We start from the raw sequence: 20,007 nt of genomic DNA, 5'->3' as shown, positions 1-20,007 counted from the left end.
ATTTCTACTTTCGATTTACATGTTCATAACAAGAACGAAAACCGATGTCTGAACGGTTGGAAGGAATGAGAAATAAACTTATTTCCCCTGAAGAGTCAGTATTGTTTCGCTGCCTTTTGAATTGTACATTTTTAGGTATTTTTTATTGGCTGTAATTATTATTAGCAATTTTTGCATCACATTTTATGCGTATCCACTACTTTTAGCCATTTAGTAGAGCAATTTTCACATGCCGATTTTCTTTTTACTATTTCAAATACTTTAAAAACAAAGTTTCTAAAACTTTTAAAAATTTTAAACAATTTTTTCAAAAGCTTTTAAATATTATTTAAAAATTACGAATTTGTAAATTAGAATTTATTTGTATTTCAAATTGTAATTCGTTTACTGTTTTTTTTTAATTGACTTACTTAATTTTACTTTGAAATATAAATTATAATAGGAGTTTTCTTCTTGAATTTTAATCATGTTTAATTAAATCATTGCAGCCTAAGGCAGGATTTTGAATAGTCCTTCCTTAAATATGTTTATATATATATATATGTGTGTGTGTATGTGATGTACCAGCTTTTGTCAGGAATAAATAAATTGTTGAAGAATCATAAATGTAGTCGTAGCTTAAATAATCAGACGATAAGTTTAAAAAACAGGATCCATTTATTATTATTCAGGAGAAATAGCAGTTATAAAAATCAGATATCCGGAGTAAATAAAAAGACTTACTAATAACTTTTTATATGAAGTTTACTGCATCGTGACATTTAAGAAAAAGCCCCGATATTCCTTTGCAAGTCTTTTAATAGCCTCTGGAAAGGCGGAGCTTCCAAGAAATGACGTCAGCCTCGTCAGCCAATTAAGTTCGCTTTAAATATCTCGAGAACATTCTAAAACTGTACGTGTAGAAAAGGCGGGGAAAACAACTTGACTACGGGGCTGTGAATTTAATTCCACGTACTTTCAAATAAGAGACCATCGCCATTAAAAATGAAAAGAACATACAGTTAGAATTTTAAGTGTATTCTTGACTATTTTGACTTATTTTTGACTTATATTTATTATATATATATATATATATATATATAATTACAAAACAATTTTTTAAATATATAAATATGCCTAGTATTTTCGCGCTTTTAGCTGCTGAAAATTATCATTGAACATAGAAAGTATGAAATTTAGAACTAATGTTTGACAAATACCAAAAATTTCGAAATTCATAATTAATAAATTTAAAATAATCCTATAAATGCAACAAAGAATTTAATAAAACCAAAACTTCTAAACAAGCAATACCCCCAATTAAAAAATTTTTAACGAAATTTAAAGAAAAAAGAACAAAACAGAAGAAAAATTCAATCACAGTATTTTCTGCTAAACTACATATTGAAAAGTGTATAATATTTTGTAATGTTGTAACAAGAAGAGATCGCCTGTAACTTCATCACAACTTTTATACCTAAGCATTACAGCAGGAATTTGGTTGCAAATTGAATTAATGCAGTACCTGTGATTTTTCAATTATTTCAAACTGTTGATATATTAGCATACAAATACGCGTATTAAATCTTTAATAATTCGTGGAATTTTATCTTTCAGGCATGTTTATATTCATTAAAAAGTATGCAAAAATCAAAATATCTCTCTTGTTTAAGATCGTACATGTACTCATAAATTTGTCTGTTATGTCTTTAGTTACACTCCTCCGTTACATATTAATTCAAACTGCTTGAAAAAGGTAAAAAAAATCGATAATTTTACTATTCCGTTAATTTGATTCGTACATGTTACTTCTAATTGCTTTTTGCAATTCAGGAAGCACCCACCAAACAAAAAAAAAAAAAAAACTACGTTATAATAAATTAAAAGAAAGCGTACTTTTAATCACAGCAATAACTTTCACATACAGATAGATTATTATTTCTTGTACTTCGTTCTCTTAAAAAAAAAAGGCAGTTTATCTGATTTATAAAAAATATAAAGAGATTCCGGTGAAAGAAATATCAAATTAGAGTATGTTATCAAAAAGTAAGTATGATAAGCTGGACTCCAGTATTGGCCAGTTTATAAGACCGTGAACTGCGGAATTTAGAGAGAGTCACAGTTGTTCCATTTCTTACCAAAGCGATACTTCAGACTGCTTATCGATAAGTTTGTTTTTATACTTGATAGCACATTTTCTGGAAAAAAAACTTTCTAATTTCTGATTTTTCTGATCTATTACTTAATTCTTTATTCATAAACTCCTAGAACTTACGTAAAAAAGTCATTTGAATAATGATGACTTTGTGTATCTACTGATAATAGAATTTTAAGTAATTTTAATACTAATAATGAAATTTTAAGTAGAATTTCAAAATAAATATCTTCGATATTATTTTAAAGGTTTATTTGGTAAAGAATTAATTCGAAGTACGAAGAAAAGGATTCTTTTTTTGCTTTGTATTTGTAGCATCTCAAGTTATAGAATATTTTGTCTAATATGAGAGCTCGTCTGCTCAGTGGTAAGTAACTTATTAATATTATTAAAAAATTATTTTGAGAGAATTGATGAAATGTTATTAATTTCTGTTGAACTGAGAATTTCTGTAGGAAATTTAAAGTTCATTTAAACTTTAATTGGCTGACTTCCTGAGTTTTAATTTTTAAGAGTTAACATTTTTTCATTATTATTCTGAGAATTCTAATTTTATAAAGCTAAATTTTCATATCGAAGGAGTTGTGCTTCGAGAATTCATGTTATTTCTACTCCGAGAAGGCTATTAGTCACAAAATGTAATTTTGTGTCGAATTACTATAAATGCGTCGTTTTTCTTTTGATTCGAGCCTGTTGCCATTTGGAAAAATGTAAAATATTTATCTTTCAAACTGAATCCGTCCGTTGTTGATTAACAAACTAAGCCATCTGAAAACAATAGGTGCGATTCTTAAGAATTTCTGTTTCTTACTTTTGAATCGAATTGATTTAAATGATAAAAATGTGTTTAATTCATGATTTATCTAATTAAAAACATTCAATAATTTGAAATTACGTGTTTTTTATTATTTATTTCATATTTTGTAAACCTTCAATGTATTTTTTGATTAGCAAAATCAACGATTTCAAGCGAGCAATTGGCAACACTGTATGAAATAAATCCTTTTTATCTCCAGCGTCCGAAACTGTCTATCGGAAATACTTAAGATATACTGTTTTTAAGTATTTTATAATATGATTTTGCTGAATTCAATTATATGTGACGTAAATGTGAAGAATGGGATATTTAATAAATATAGTTAACACACGAAACGTTAGTAGAAAAAAGGCAAAAAAAAAAAATTGTAAGTCATCTTACTAAGAAAAACTGAACACTGATATGGTGAATTGAGAAAAGATGAAAAACAGTACAAAATATGTGCCAACTCGCATTGGGAATTCTAAACATATGCTGCTATGCTGTTTTTAAAATTTGGTGATTTTGCTGTTGAATTATATATGGCGTAAGTACGATGAAAATTATGCTTAATAACAAAGCTAAAAAGACAAAAAATAAATAAATAAATAATAATAATAAAAAATCTGAAATGATTCAGATTTTAAATTACGTTCAAAGGGGCGTTTTTTTAACGTTTTGAGTGTTACCTTTATTTATTAAATATCATGTTCTTTGCACTTAAACCATAAAATTCAGTTCAAGAGCAATATCGCAAAATAATGTTAAATTAAGCATATCTTTAGAATTTCCGATATACACAGTCTCGCGAGCTGGAGATAAAAGTATTTTTTTTTTCTATATAACGTTGTCATTTCTCGCTTTTAAAGCATTGAGTTTGTAAATCAAAAATTCGTTAAAGTTTTACGAAATATAAAATCTATAATAAAACAAATTCCAAATTTGGGATTTCAGATGCCCATATTCGCAGTAGGATTTCGTCATTCAAAATTCGATGGCTCTATGTACCATTGTTTTATCACAATGCGAGAAATAGACAATCATTTATGCAGATTTTTCATTATTTAATTTCTTCAAATATAATGCAGGACTCTAACATTTTGTGGCAACAGTTTGAAAAGTGAACCGACGTTTATGAGTCCGACGCAAAATCGCAAAACGAAAACAATAGTCCTTCAGGGACAAAGCCCCTTTGGACTAAAAAAAAGGGTTAACAGGAGTAAGTGGAATAGCAGATTAGTAGTTGTAATTTCTTTGAATAGTGTGTCAAATGTAGAAAACATTCTTCGTCAAGTCAACTTCGTATCACAATTCAGCATTTCGTAACCTTAAGCAATGGATAAGATGGCTGAATAACCGGCTGCTTGAAGTGGGGGTCATTAAGCTGCTATTTGAACTTGTCTATGGTTTGCCCTACATATACTACCCATACTGTCTATGGTTTACCCTATACACTATATAACGTGAATACCAAACAGTGCCGCTTTCGTAACGTAAATATAAACCATTTCCTAGTTTCCCTTTCCTTCAGCAAATAACCGCAGTGAGCATTGCTATGATACAATAGATCCCAAAACTTCCTTCTGTCCTGATGATGCATACCACTAACACTCATAAAATTATATTCCACATGAAAACTGCTACCCAAAAAACATGCCGCCCTAGGCAGATTGCCGTTTCTGCTCATTTCTAGCCACAACTGTGTCTTGACTACGAGTAAAGTGGACCTCAATGAACATTTGTGAAATACAGTGTATTTCTCTCTAATTCCCGGTTCATTTTTAGTGCTCGGTTCTGAAAATTATAAAACTATTCGCGTAATTTTCCACTTCCTCTGTGCGTTCAGGAAACAAGTTTCTCTGAATTTTAAAATGGATTTGTTCACATAGTGATTGTTTGCGCCTTCTTGCTGACAATGACAAAACCTTCGTTGAATACTTGCGAAGGTCACGCCGAAACCTTCCTTTCAAATTGTTGAGCTTTATTCCCGCCTAACACAACAACCGATGCATTACGGCGAACAAACATCAGTTAACATTCAGTCTACCATTTCGCGAGGTCGGCTGCATATTCTACAACTATTGGTGGATGATTTGAAGCCTAAGAAATAGCAGAGTAAGAATAAGAACGGGTGAGATTCGGCAAGGTCCACGAGAGTTATCTGTCTAAAGGGAGGAATGCATTTGTGAAGGACTTTCTAAGGGAAACTGGCTCATATACACGTTACACATGGGAAAAACACGAAAACGTTCATGCAGCCAGCCCGTTTATGTGATTCAAACCTCGGACCGGAATGCTGGTGTTCAGGGATTTTGCCTCTCGGCCGCCTATGGGTGCAAGATACAAGGAAGTAGAAATGAAGTTATTTTACTAGATACTGAAATGTTAATATTACTATGCATTTTTATTCAAATGTAGGTTTCTTTTAAAGAAATAATATTTTGACAGTCACTTATAGTTTATCTATGCTTACTTTACATTTGCGGCTGTTATTGTAATCGCACCGAAAATTAAATTACTTGCATAAATTTTTCTCTTGATTTTCGGGAGATAAAATTAGTAAAACTAAAAATGAAAAAAGAAAAAAAGAAAATCTGAAAGGGTTCAGATTTTAAATTACGTCCAAAGGGCATCTTTTTAACGTTTTGTGTGTTACCTTTATTTATTAAATATCACATTCTTCGCACTTAAACCATAAAATTCAGTTCAACAGCAATCTCGCAAAATCATTTTCAATTGAGTGTATCTTTAGAATTTCCGATACACAATCTCACCCGCTAGAGATAATTTTTTTTTTTTTTTTTTTTTTTTTTTTTCCTGTACAACGTTGCCATTGCTCGCTTTGAAATCCTTTTGTTAATCAAAAATTTGTTAAAGTTTTACGAAATAGGAAATTGATTATGAAACAAATTTCAAATTTGGGCTTCCAGATGCCCATATTCGCAGTAGGATCACGTAATTCAAAATTGGATGGCTCTCGGTACCATTGTTTTATCACAACGCGAGAAACATATATACATTGATGCAGATTCTTCATTATTTAATTTCTTCAAATATAATGCAGGGCGATAATATTTTGTGGCAACAGTTTGAAATGTGAAACGGACATTCAGAGTGATTCGATGCAAAATCGCAAAACGAAAACAATAGTCCCTCAGGGACAAAGCTCTTTTGGACTAAAAAAAAAATCTGAAATGTTTCAGATTTTAAATTATCCCCAAAGGGGCGTTTTTTAACATTTTGTGTGTTACCTTTCTTTATTAAATATCATGTTCCTCGCACTTAAACCATAAGATCCAGTGTAACAGCAATATCGCAAAATAGTTTTAAAACGAGCATATCTTTAGAATTTCCGATACAGAGACTCACGCGCTGGAGATAAAAATGTTTTTTCTGCACAACGTTGCCATTGCTCGCTTTGAAATCCTTGAGTTTGTTAATCAAAAATTCGTCAAAGTTTTAAAAAATAGGAAATCGATCATAAAACAAATTTCAAATTTCAAATTGGGTCTTCCACATGCTCATATTCGTTGGAGGATTACGTTATTCAAAATTCGATGACTCTATGTACCGTTATTTTATGACAATGTGAGAAATATACATACATTTACGCAGATTTTCATTATTTAATTTCTTCAAATATAATGCAGGACTCTAACATTTTATGGCAACAGTTTGAAAAGTGAACCGACATTTATCCGTCCGACGCAAAATGCCAAAACGAAACTAATAGTCCTTCGGGATTCAAATCCCTTTGGACTAAAAAACTTGTTTATGTTTCAATAACAATGTAATTTCAGTAACAGTTGGTGTCGGTTGCTTTCTGAAACAAGATGTAATAAACAACTATAGTGATATAAATATCGTTCTTCGAAACTATAATCCTGCGATTTTATTCGTGTTAAACCTATTTTCTTGTTACTTTATCATAAGTTTCTTTAACATTTGTAGTAGTGATATTCCAACAGGTTCCTTTTCATGATGTAAAAAAAAACTTTGCTTATGTCTATATTTTAAGCATACTTTCTCCTGTTACTACTACGTACTTGCTTACTTTTTTCTTGTTGAAAACTGGCATAATTCGTAATTTTGACGAACAGCTATTTAAAACATCAGCTTTCTTGCTTTTCAAAAGCTTAAATAATTATCAGTTAAAAAATCATTATTTCAGAGATGGCAAAATCCTGTTTCCTAAACTTGGTTGGGTTTTTGGATTTTTAACCACATGTTTACTTTGTGAAGTTACGAAATGCCTTATTTGGAAATTCGATTTCCGAGATAAAAATGTTACGATATCTCGAATCTTCTGGTGATAGGGAAAACGCAGCTATCTGAATCCGGCATGGCTTCTGAATCAACTTGTAAACAACTCATCGGTATGTAAACAAAATCAAACGGAGCTTGAAAGTTATCCAAAAATTGAAAGATCAATGACACATGCAATTCTGTTTGAAAAGAAATGTTATTGCAACAGACCAAATTATAAACATATGAAGTCTGTCAAGATAGCTAATCCAGATCCGGTTTTACCATAAGCCGAAACTAATCAAAGTTCTAGTTGGACCTACCTTATTCATCAACAAAAATGATTTAAATTTTTTCGATTTTATTTAGTTGTAGTAAAATATCGTTTAACTACAATTAAGCAAAGTTGAAACTATAAAATGTCCTAAGGGCACCTGTCTTGTACTCGTATCATTATTTATTTCTAGTAAACTGCTTTTGAATTAAATTTTAAATATATAATCACTATAGTTATTGCTGTTGCTAATGGTCACTTACCTGACCTACATGTCAGCACACGCTCACGAAATACCTCATGGCAAGGAACGCAAGTTTATGCCTGCCGTTGGCAACAGCCTTGAGTACCATGCAGGTGACATTACGATTTAGCTGACTTTGATGAAAGTCCCCAACTTTGATGGGAACCACCTCCTCTTTCCCTACCACCAACCTTTCAAGAAGATTTTCGGCCGGCCGCATATTTAGGGTGCCTCATGCCGCACGGACACTACACATTAACAATCATCCATGCCTTATCCTGGATTCGAACCCGGGTCCTCCGGCACGGATCACTCTAGTAAATGGGGTGGTCAATAGATTCTGACTGCTTGCCAGAAGTTCAAAATGTAGGTTCGAATTCCGCATTATGGTGTTATCTCGTCTAACGACGCGTAAGACTAGAATAAACTTTTTTAAGAAATGGATTTCTCCTACCACTGGGTTCTCGTAGCCGAAATATATTTCACTGCAAGAAATGTCCCGTCTAGCTATGCAGGACACATTACAATCCAAGTAAGATGTTTTGGTTAAAGCTGTGTCCCTCGTAACTTTCCCCAAAGAATTAGTTTTCTCGTAAGTCAATCAATCAGATACCCCAAAATGAAAATTCGCGGAAATATTTCTTTCGACCCACTGTTGAGAGTATGTGGTAGATGTGATACAGATTTAAAGCTTTCTGCGTGTGTCCTCGTCCGCCCTCATTGCTAGGATAATATCGGCCTACTTCCCGTGGTGCACCCTGGACAACGCTTTCGACACAAAAGGACCAATGGATTCTGGCGTTCCCGCCAAATGAGTCGAGAAGCAAGTGGCTGGCCATTTGTTGACGGGGAAAAAAGTTACAGAAAATTCAAAAATTCGAGTTGAACAACATGAGTAATTACGTTTTCATAAATCTTTTAAGCTGAGTTTTAAATTTGGGGATATGAAAAAAAGGAATTTGTTAACCAAGGAAGAAATCAATAACCGGAGCAAAATAAAAAATTAAGAAGAATGGTTACAATAACAGCATGTCGTAGATTTTCATTATGACGTATGATGAAATCATTTGTTTTTCCAGCAAGAAAGATTTCTTAAGAATTAATAACGCAATACGAACTTTTGTTTGTATGTGTGTGTGTGTGTGTGCGTGTTAATCTCATTGCAAAGTGTAATAAAACTTGGTTCTAGAAGCAAAGAAGTTGTTTGAGTTCAGAAATTTATGAAGAATCTGTTTCGTTAATGGCTAAAAGACACGATAAATCATCGTGAGTGAGATTAAACTTTATAAGAACTTATCAGTTAGCGTTTATTTGTCCCACAATAGAACAGTAATCAGATAAGTGCAGGAAAACGGTATCTTGGGGTAAAATCTTTATTCCCCCGCCCATATATAAATAATGCCTTTATTTGTTCTGCATATAAACTTGAAGAAATAAAAAAAAAAAATAATAAAAGACACAGTTTCTATTTTTATAATATATATAGAGATAGATAGATAGATATGTGTGTAAAATATAAAATATCTATCTTTCAAATAATAAATTAATAACAGCCCTTTGACTTCCGTCTTCATTCAAAAAATTAATAGAGCAATAATTTTTCTAACTAAACTACCTGCACCTCTGATGCGCACTTATCGATGAAATCTGAACCCAACGTCTGCATATTAATCTGTCATGTGATCTGAAATGGTATAAAAGGTAATTGCGTAGCAATTACTAAGGACACTTTTGGTTTGGATTTGCTTCGAGCTGGTTGTCTTTCACGCATCCGGATTCTTGGTAAGAATTTTCAAGCTTTGTTCTTAGCGATTGTTTTCTTTTGATGAAAAATGCCTTGCTTCGAGTTACGTTAAGGATCTCGTAAAGTTTAGGTTTTGTTATGGATTTAGATTTTCTTAGGAATAGGGATTTAATTCATAATATTATTGATAATGGCACTCCGGAGGATAAGTATAAGTTATGGATTAACTTAAATACGCATCGTAATCAAATTCTAAATGGAAAGGTTACTGTTGCTCCTGATATTCTTGATGAAATTTGTAAACTCACTGAAGTCCTTAACTTAGGCATGAAAATGTTCAAAAATGTTGATGAATTTAATGAAAATTTTCCCATTGATAATGAATCTTCTGTTAGTAAGCCTAGTGCTAGTAAACCAACTGATTCTCAAAATATGCAAAGCATAATAATACCTCCCGATAATATTCAGAAGGCTACTGCTGATAAGCAGAAAGAGGAATGGATCTATCCCAAAAAAACCCACAAACGCAATCTTAGCGAAGATAGCAATCATTCAACCACATATGTTAAAAATAAATATTCCGCTCTCTCTAACGAAGACGATATGAATGTTCAAGTCATCAGTTCTCAGAATTCTCAAGATAGCGAAGGATTCGTTAAACCCAGAAAAACCGCTAATAGAATACCTCCTATAATCATTTCGGACGTAAGCGATTGGAAAAAACTCCGCGATGAAATTAAGAAACTAACTTCCCAAATGGAATGCAACTTTAAAGGCACTGATATACACATCAAAGTTAAAAGTTCAGATGATTACAGATTAATCACTAAATTCTTAGATGATAAAACTATCTCGTATCACACATTTCCTCTGCCAACTGAAAAACCCATACGCGCTGTGATTAAAAAACTCCCAGCACACACTAAAACAGAAGACATCTTTGAAGAGTTAACTGAAAAAGGAATCCCAGTTAAAGCTGTTAAGCAGTTCACCAAGAAAATTAATGGCGAAATTGTCAAAACGCCCACCTTCTTAGTGAAAGTAAAAAGAAGCATCGAAGGGAAAATATTTATAAAATTACACATATCCTAGATTTAGGAGTTAAAGTTGTTAGCTTCAAAACTACGCCAGGTCCGACACAGTGTCATAACTGTCAAAGGTACGGTCATAGTAAAATGCACTGCAAGCATAAAACGCGCTGCCTAAAATGTGGCCAAAATCATGCTACGTATACTTGTACTAAAGATAAAAATCTACCTGGTACCTGTGCCCTTTGCGGAGGTCCGCATATAAGTTCTTATCGTGGGTGTGAAATGCACCCTGATAATATAAAAGAGAAGATAGCCCAGCAGAAATCAAGAGAAGAAAATCGTAATACCAGAAGAAATAACCCACCCCCACCTCCAAGGGACTTAGAAAATTTTCCGCCGCTTCCTACTCAAAATCAAACCCAAAATGTTGAAAATAATAACAACGAAAATAATACAAGTCAAACCAATCGGAACACAGAAAGTTCAGGAGAAGCAGAAAACTCCGCCCCTGGATTCATATTATGGCTAAAAAACTTATTCAACCAAGACAAATTACTTTTCCAAAAATTTATGACAGCAAAATCACTAATTGACAAAATCCAAATCGGATTTGAAGCATTTGAACTCTTAAGCAATATGAACTATGAATTCTAATCCTTATATTAATGTTACTAGTTATCATATCACTGCCTCGAGTAGTTTAGATGTCGCATATTTTAACGCAAATGGTATAAAAAATAAAAATACCGAGATACTTAATTACATTAATCGTCATGATATTGATATTTTTCTCGCTAACGAAACTCATCTCAGAGCATGTGACAAATTTAAAATACAAGGATTTAGAACTTATCGTTCTGACCGCTCTCATAATAGAGGAGGCGGGACTTTGATTCTTGTTAAAAATTATCTTCGCTCCACTCCATTTAGCCTCAGCGGCAATACCAGCATCGAACACACAGCTATCATTGTGCACTCTCGTACCAACGAACCAGTGGTTTTTATCTCTGCCTACAATCCACCAAGGAACACCATCAGTGGTCACGATCTCATCAGCTTTAGCAACATCGCTTTTCCGGTTGTCATAGCCGGCGACCTTAATGCCAAACATAATTCATGGAACTCAAGAATCAGGAACACTAATGGTAACATACTCTATAATTTGGCACTAAATAACGATCTCAGAATTTATAGCCCTACTGACCCTACCCGTTACCACCATACAGGTACAGCTGATGTTCTTGACATTGTCATTACGAAAAATATTCTTCAAATTCCATATCTTAAAATGAATAATGAAATGAGTTCAGATCACCTTCCAGTCAATTTCACATTTTATGGATATGAAAGGTCACTCCCTCTCAAAAGCATCACTAACTGGACTAAATTTAAGGAAATCCTTGAAACACTACCTGCACATCCGGTTTTAGCTGATATTTCACACATCGAAGAACAAATCACTAAAATCAACAGAAGAATTAACACTGCTATTATCAATTCTACTACTTTTAAATAATATCAGAAGCCCAAATTAACTGACTACTTAATTGATAAAATTAAAGACAAAAATAGGACTGCCAAGCAATGGAGAAGGACGGCTGATCCTACTATTAAAAACGAATTAAATAGAAAAATCCGTGAAATTCTAGAAGCTATCTCTGAATATAGGTCAAATTCTTGGGATGATCTCCTTGATTCCATGGACTTTAACCCAGGAACTGTCTGGAAAATTGCAAAAACACTCCGTAAAATTCAAGACTATAATATTGGTCCTATTAACACTAATTATGGCATCGCCTACTCTGAAAAAGATATTGCAGAAGCTCTTGCCGCCCATCTGGAAAATACTTTTACTAACAACAATTATTACAATGAGGAAATAGAATAGGATGTTTATAATTTTAATATTCACCTTTCGGACCGCATTGGTAATGAGCATATTAATCCCACCTCACCTAATGAAATTTATGACATAATCAAAAATCTAAAAATCAGAAAAGCTCCGGGTTTCGACGGGATTTCAAATAAAATTCTAAAAATTCTGCCTAAAAGCTATATTGTCCTAACAACTAATATCATAAATGCGTGTCTCAGGTTAAACTATTTTCCACAGCAGTGGAAACATGCAAATATTGTTACTTTCCTTAAACCGGGGAAAAATCCAAGGGAGCTTAACTCATACCGTCCAATTAGTCTGCTTCCTGGGCTGGACAAAGTTTTCGAAAGGGTCATACAAAGAAGACTTACAAAGCACCTTCAAGATAAAAATATCATAAATAGTGAACAATTCGGCTTCAGAACTGGACACAGTACTGTTCATCAACTGCTTAATGTAACAGAGTATATCGCTGATTCATTCGTTAAAAAGAATGCAATTGAAAGTTGTTTTTTGGACTTAGAAAAAGCATTTGACAAGGTGTGGCATGATGGTTTAATTTACAAGCTACACCTTGCTCATCTGCCAATTAACTTCATTAAACTTCTAAAAAGTTATCTGAGAAACCGTACCTTTCAAGTAAAAATTAACAACACTTATTCTACGAAGAAATATATCAAAAGCGGAATTCCACAAGGAAGTGTTCTTGGACCCAGTCTTTTTTGCATTTATACAAATACATTTATATATTTATACAATGCCCGTCCCACTTAATTCAAAAATAGTTAAGTTTGCTGATGATACAGCGATATTGACCAGATCAATGAAACCACAACTTGCTGTTGATAAGCTTGAAATTGCAGTGAATCACGTTGTGCATTACCTTAAATCATGGAGACTCAGCATTAATCCCTCTAAAAGTAAAATTCTACTTTTTCGCCGACATCGAAAATTCACCCAAGTTGAAGTGAACATTAAAATTAATAATCAAGAAGTTCCTGTGGTTAACAGCACTAAATATTTAGGTATCTATTTTGATTCACAATTGCTCTTTAAAGAACATTCCGAATATGCACTCAGAAAAGCGACTGTCGCAAAAATTGCTCTTCAACCCTTGATTGGCAGAAAATCCAAGTTAAATGTGAGAATTAAAAAGAAAATATATATTACACTTATTCGTCCGATACTTCTGTACGCTATCCCTGTTTGGGCCACCGTTTATAAAACCTACAGAAGAAGACTACAAATTTTTCAAAATAAAATTCTACGCGATATCATCAATGCACCGTGGTTTATCAGAAACTTACAGATTCATAAAGAATTGAAGATCCGGCGCGTTCCTGATGAGATACTCACTACAAGCCACAATTTCTTTCAAAAAATAGTTAACTCAAGATATGACCATATAAGGGAGCTAATTAATTATGATCCTACCCTGGAATGTGCTGCAAAAAGGCCCAGAAGCATATTCCATAATGTGAAGTGGTGAATTGTAAATAGTGTATATAAAAAATTTTATTATATGAGGCTGTACAATATCCCACAGCATCGGACTTTGGATTAAAGCTCACTTATTCTTCGTATTTTCAACTACCTCAGATGAAGTCGCAATGTTGGATGTCGCAATGTTCGTCATTGCTCTTTGGTAGCTTTTTATATTTTTTATGTTCAATTTGTTTTCTACTACTTATGATTGACTTTGCGACACCCAAATGAGTAATGGCTTAGCTCATAGGTATCTGCTTTTGTGTACATATTGTGTATATAGAGAAATTCACCACTTCGCGTTTTGAGAATAACAGCTACAGAGTACAAGACTAAAACCACTGTCTTGTTGGTTGATCAAGTGTTCTCTTGCTGTTTCATTGTGTATACATTTAATTTACTATGCTTTACAAGTATTGTGTGTCTTCAAGTGTGAATTCTTCATTTTCACTTTATTATTTGACTGTGCTTACCTGCAAGTACTGATTTCTTTTTCCACCGGAGTGTGAACTTTCAAGAAACATTGGCCGAGGTCAGTTTACGGGAGGGTGACTCATGTCGTAACTGCCGCCGACCTACGACGTTTCAAGCCACACCCACTGGGTAGAACTCATTGCAATTCAGCCTGGCAAGTGCCATTTGATTTAAATTATGAAATTCAAAGTATTAGTGATTTAATTATGATTGTTCATCACTAGTTTACTACATAACTTAATATATTTTCATATTTTGTTGCCAGCTCTAACAGTTTCCCAGATGCACTTCTAAATTCTAAATTTCATTGTGTACTCATGTACTATTCTAGCTCCGCCTATACAGGCGCGGCGGTTACCGCCTTATTCTCATTTTTCCAAGCCTTAGGGCAATACCATGACAGGCAGTTAAAGCAGTGGGCTGCTAAATGCTGTCTAAATCAGATAACTGAACTGAATTACTAAGGATTACATTCAAATTCTACGAAAAATGTGATTCTTCTACTCACGAAGTTATTAAAAACATAGGGGAGTACGACAATTTAATCGAACAGACGCATAAACGGCCCGGAAATATACATTATAATGTTAGCTGGTAGTTCTTGTATATATTTTATTATTTTCAACTATTTAATCTACACTCATGTCCATAAATTAAGGATAATGCAAAATCAGGCAAAGCAAGAGTTAGAATCAAAACAAATTCGACTTATTTGTAAAGCTTATTTATTAAACGAAAGATAAAGAGCAAAAAAAGATGCTACATGATTGATATTATAAAAAAAATTAACGATTTTTTCTCCCTGGAGAGCAAATTAGAAAAAAAAACCTATTTACAAAAAAACAATATTACATGGTTGGTATGAATGTTAATACATTGTATGTCTCCCAGACGATGCAATACAGTCCGTACAACGCCTAGGCATGCTGAGTATCAAATTATGGATCTGATCTTGGGCGATATTACACCACTCAAAAAGCAATGCTCTCCGAAGTCAAGGTAGACATGTAGGAGGAGGTTGACGGACTGCAACTCGTCGGAAAAGCATATCCCACACGTGCTCTACTGGATTCAAGTCCGGTGAGAATGCTGGCCAGTCCATACGGGTGATATCCTCCGATTGAAGGCATTCGCTTACGATGTTTGCACGGTGAGGACGGGCGTTGTCATCCATAAACACAAATTGTGCGTCCATGGCGCCCCAAAACAAACATACATGTTGTTCCAGAATGACGTCCCGATAGATTCGGCTTGACATGGTTCCAATTTGAACATGCAGATCAGTTCTGGAACCCAGAATAATTCCACCCCAAACGAGCACTCCTGCACCACCGTAACGGTATCGTTCAATGATGTTTTCTTTGCGGTAACGGGTACCTGGAGCTCTCCATATGAAAGTCCGACGAGAATCAGACTGCAAGCTAAACCTAGACTCGTCGGAAAACATCACACAAGCCCACTGTTGCGGTGTCCACAATGCATGCTCTCTACTCCAGGCTAACCGCAGGCGACAGTGAGTTGCAGTACGTGGAACGCATCTGACAGGTCTACGAGCATATAGACCAATCTGCCCTAAGCGTCTGTACACGGTCGGCCTTGAAATTGTCGTACCAGTAGCTGAAGAGAGCTGATGAGACAGGTCTGAGGCTGTGCTCCGCCTGTTTCTTTTGGCAGTAACTGCCAAATACCGGTTCTCATTCGGCGTTGTAACTCTGGGGCGACCTGTGCTGTAACGCCTACTCACATTACCATCATCTTGGAATCGTTGCCAAAGCCTGGAGATGACACTCTGGGCAATTCCAAGTTCGTCTGATACTTCCAGTTGGGTGCGCCCACATTCCAGACGGCTGATATGTCTAGCACGTAAAAAATCATCCAAATGCGTCCTTTGTGTCATAATCATAACTATTCGGTTATTGCACTGAAATGCTTATAAAGCGCCTGCGAACAATTTTACTTCTTTGCCTGTATTCCTTATATATCACTCTCTTACACTCTCGTCATTGTGACGTACCATCGGTGTCATCTGGTTACTTCCCAAAATTTGCATATGATTCTTGAAGATGTGTGTAGTGATTTTACAGGTGACATATTTATTTTAGAGTTCGATTTCCGCATTACTTCGAATTATCCTTAATTTATGGACATGAGTGTAGATTTTGTTTCAGTTTTATCATCATTTTCATCTTATGGACTTCGCCTGGTATCAAGGCTACTGACTTTATATCACGTGACAGTCTACTTTCCTATGAGCATTTAGATATAGGTACTTTCGCCTCAGACGAAAGCACAAAAATTGCTGGGACTTGTTTATATTATTTTGTATTTTTACTGTACGATTCTGTGTCAAATGTACGATAATGTGTAAAAAATATGCCAAAGTTATTAGTTGCTATTATTACTTATCCAACGAAAACTTCATCTGTGGCCGATAGATGGCGCCACGCCTGAGCAACTACTTCACTACTGAAGACTGCACTTTTATTATAAGTGCACAGGATTTTTCCATCTTATGGAATTTAACGAACTTTTACAGGTCCTTAGGGAAATGATAAATATGTAGTGGTAAAGGCGGTAAAGGCTTCGGGTCGAACACCACTTAACGAATGATGATCTCCGATCTCCGACTCCCCATCTCGCTCCGCAACTGTCCCAACAGAGTATGAGATGAACTGCTTGTATTTTTTAGAACATTTTAAGAGGTTTTTCTCTCGACTTCGGACATACCAAGCAATTTTAAGACTGTATTGTGATTTTTGACATACTGGACTTTACATGCCGATCCCCAGAGCCTGAAAGGTAACAGCCATTTCATAGCTGTTCTTAAAAGAACATTTTTTAATCATGTAAATAGCGTACTAATCAATTTCTGAGTATTTCATGTAATTATTTTGAACTATGTGCACATATCTTTTCAATTAGTGCTGTAGTTGGAAAGCCACGCCCCTCATGACATTAGAGTCGCTGCTTTAGGCCACGTGACCAACTAACCAGTGCCTGACCACAGCCCCTTCTACAGCTGCATCCAGTCTTGGCAAAGGGCTTCAAAGTTTTTTCCACCTCAGCGTATACCTCATCTAGAGAATATTGTTCACGGACTTTCTTAGACGTCGGGCCCAATTCAAGGTTCACTCAGGAATCTGGCAAGAGCAGGCATAAGAATTCCCCGCTGCATGCGAGAATAATAACGATAGTATCAAAGCATCACTTCCCCTGTCTTCACTCTTGTCTTCTTTTCTCTGTATCGCCTTGCTGCTACCCACGCACAGTTTAATTTTTTAATCTGGTCCATTGTTTAAGAAGATATAAGCTGCATAAAATCGTAGGATGCATAGCGCACCCACAGTGATGATGTGCATTATCAATGAATAAAATTATGTGTGGAATTTACCTTTATGTCTCTTTTCGAGTGTCATCTTTCTAACTAACGTTAAGCCTCACCAACGTCAAATCCGTTGGAATTTTCTTTCCACTAAGTCATCTTCTTACATACATATATTGTTATGAAATGTCCAGCTGAGGTAAGATAGCTTCCCCTCAAAGCGGGTTTAGGGTTTCCAGAAAATGACAAGAGAAGACAGGTTTGCCATATTTGATGAGAAATCTCCGATTTGGCGATAAAATAATTGGCGATATGCTGTAGACGGATGGATAACTTTCTAGAATGAATTTTTACCGGTTTGCACCAGAATGTTCTCGAAGGCACCCTAAAAGCTATAGAAACAATGCCTGCATGCGGAGTAGCAGTCAGTCAGTCAGTGCCTCGTCTAGCCTCAGTCTAGTCAGTCAGTGCCTCGTCTAGTTGATCGTCAGTCTAGTTTCGAGTTGGTCGTCGAGAGTATCTCAAGTCTAGCGAGTGCATAGCCGAGTATATCATCTAGTGCACCGCGAGTTGTAGCGTGGAGAGTCTCGAGAGTACGTTGAATTCCGAGAACGACCGAACAGCGTCGGAATCTGTACTCTGGTACTTTGCCGAGACAGCTCGTACTTTGTCGTTACAGCCTGATAGCCTGAAGGCTGGAGTCTCGAGATTACGTAGAGTTCCGAGAACGACCGAACCGAGTCGGGAGCTGTACTCTGGTGCTTTGCCATGAAGCTGTCTTTACCATTATAGCCTGATAGCCTGAGGGCTATGTTGCTGATTGTTTCAGCGTGTTTGTAGTAGTTTCTCGCTGACTGTAAACGTGATTTTGGAGCTGTCCTGAGTAATACGAGCTAAATAAATTGTGTCTGATTCTTCATCAAGTGTTGCCTTATATCACTCCAAATCCACGAACTCGTGCAAAAACGCAACAATGTATATATATTACATTTCCGAGGTCATTTCTAAGACAGTGTTAACAATATCAGGAATTTATTCGAGTGTCTAAATATGTAATGAGGGAAAACATTACTCTCAAGAATACAAACCACGTGATACTCATTCTCGAAATTTTGTTAAATACTGTAGTGTAGCAAGATGCAGTGAGGCAATTTACAAAGTGCCAACAAAGTCCCTGAATAACAGCTTGTTTTTCAAGAATTTAACAACTTATGCCTTTGGTACTAATCATACTTTCACAAGCAAGGTGCCGCAAATTACACATCCTCAGCATGCGACAAAATGGCGTCTGGTTGATGGTCTCTCCAACTGTAGGCAATTGTAAATAGTCAATGAATCGAGGTCAACTCTGGCTATTAGTGTTCATTGAAGAAAAACGACTCTAAAATTTTTTCATGTGGCATCCTACATCAAAAATTCATTTTCGGGTTGTCTCGCTTCAGCTACTGCGTGACTTGAGAATTTTGGGATCACCATATCCTCGTACTATGTGTATATTAGACCGAAACAAATTGTTGAAAAAGTAATTTCACATACATGCAGTTACACTATAAGGTATTTCTCCCACTTTCCTAGCGTCCTTCGTGGTGTAGTGGTTCAGCACGCTGGGCCGGTATTCCAGAGGTCCGTGGTTCGATTCCCAGCGAAGGCGGTTGCGTATTTTTCATCTTTTCTGCTTCCAATTAACCTAATGACTCTAAACACCACTAAAATTTACACCGCTACCTCTTTCACAGTGCTCATTATTATAATATAAAATTGTGCATGGACTTAAACCCTAAACTTTTTTAATCTCATGAAAATATAACAGGTATTATTTTAATACCTGTAATCGTGAATGGCAGAAGCTAACAAGGAATAATGACTTATGATATATGTAAAAATTGCCTTAAGACTTTATTTATAGAATGATGTCTATATATATGTATCTAAGGAATATATATTCTAAGACAAACTACGGTTAATGTATTGTTAAATATCAATGCACAAATTTTACCCATGGTCGAAGCACAAAAATTGCAGAATAACTTATGTCAATTTGTAAATTTATTGCTAAGGCTCAATAATCGGTAATCTCTTTTAGATTTTGTTTACTAACCTTGTTCTGAAACATAAAGTGTTATCACAATTTCCGCCTCATAAAAAATCTCTACAGTATTACCGTCAGGACTTTAGCAAATTGGGCAAGAACACATAAAAATATGTATACCATAGGGATGACTTATTCCGTTTGGTCTGTAGGTCTGATGTCATTTCGATGCAGAGAATAAAGTACGGTTTTCAAGTAAAATGTTCCATTTAACTGACTGTATTTTAGTCAGTTTTTTAATTTCAGTTCTAGGAATGGGAAAAGATTTTAAAAAGTAACAAAACAAACAAAAA

At 34.9% G+C, this 20,007-nt stretch overlaps 1 protein-coding gene across 1 annotated transcript in view; it reads left to right on the top strand.

Moving 5' to 3' along the window:
- The first annotated feature begins 2,293 nt into the window (after nucleotides 1-2,293).
- The window catches only part of LOC118183463 (PRL-1 phosphatase-like), a 69,080-nt gene continuing 51,366 nt past the window's right edge, over nucleotides 2,294-20,007 (top strand). The window contains exon 1 of the mRNA XM_085812646.1: nucleotides 2,294-2,501. The gene's annotated coding sequence lies outside the window, so the exon portion shown is untranslated. The remainder of the gene's footprint in view (nucleotides 2,502-20,007) is intronic.

This window comes from Stegodyphus dumicola, chromosome 3, assembly GCF_044657685.1.
Source record: "Stegodyphus dumicola isolate Sdum_Otavi_A_Nest chromosome 3, ASM4465768v1".
NCBI lineage: Eukaryota > Metazoa > Arthropoda > Arachnida > Araneae > Eresidae > Stegodyphus > Stegodyphus dumicola.
The sequence above is the reverse complement of the archived record's forward strand: the minus strand, read 5'-3'. Positions and strand labels throughout refer to the sequence as shown.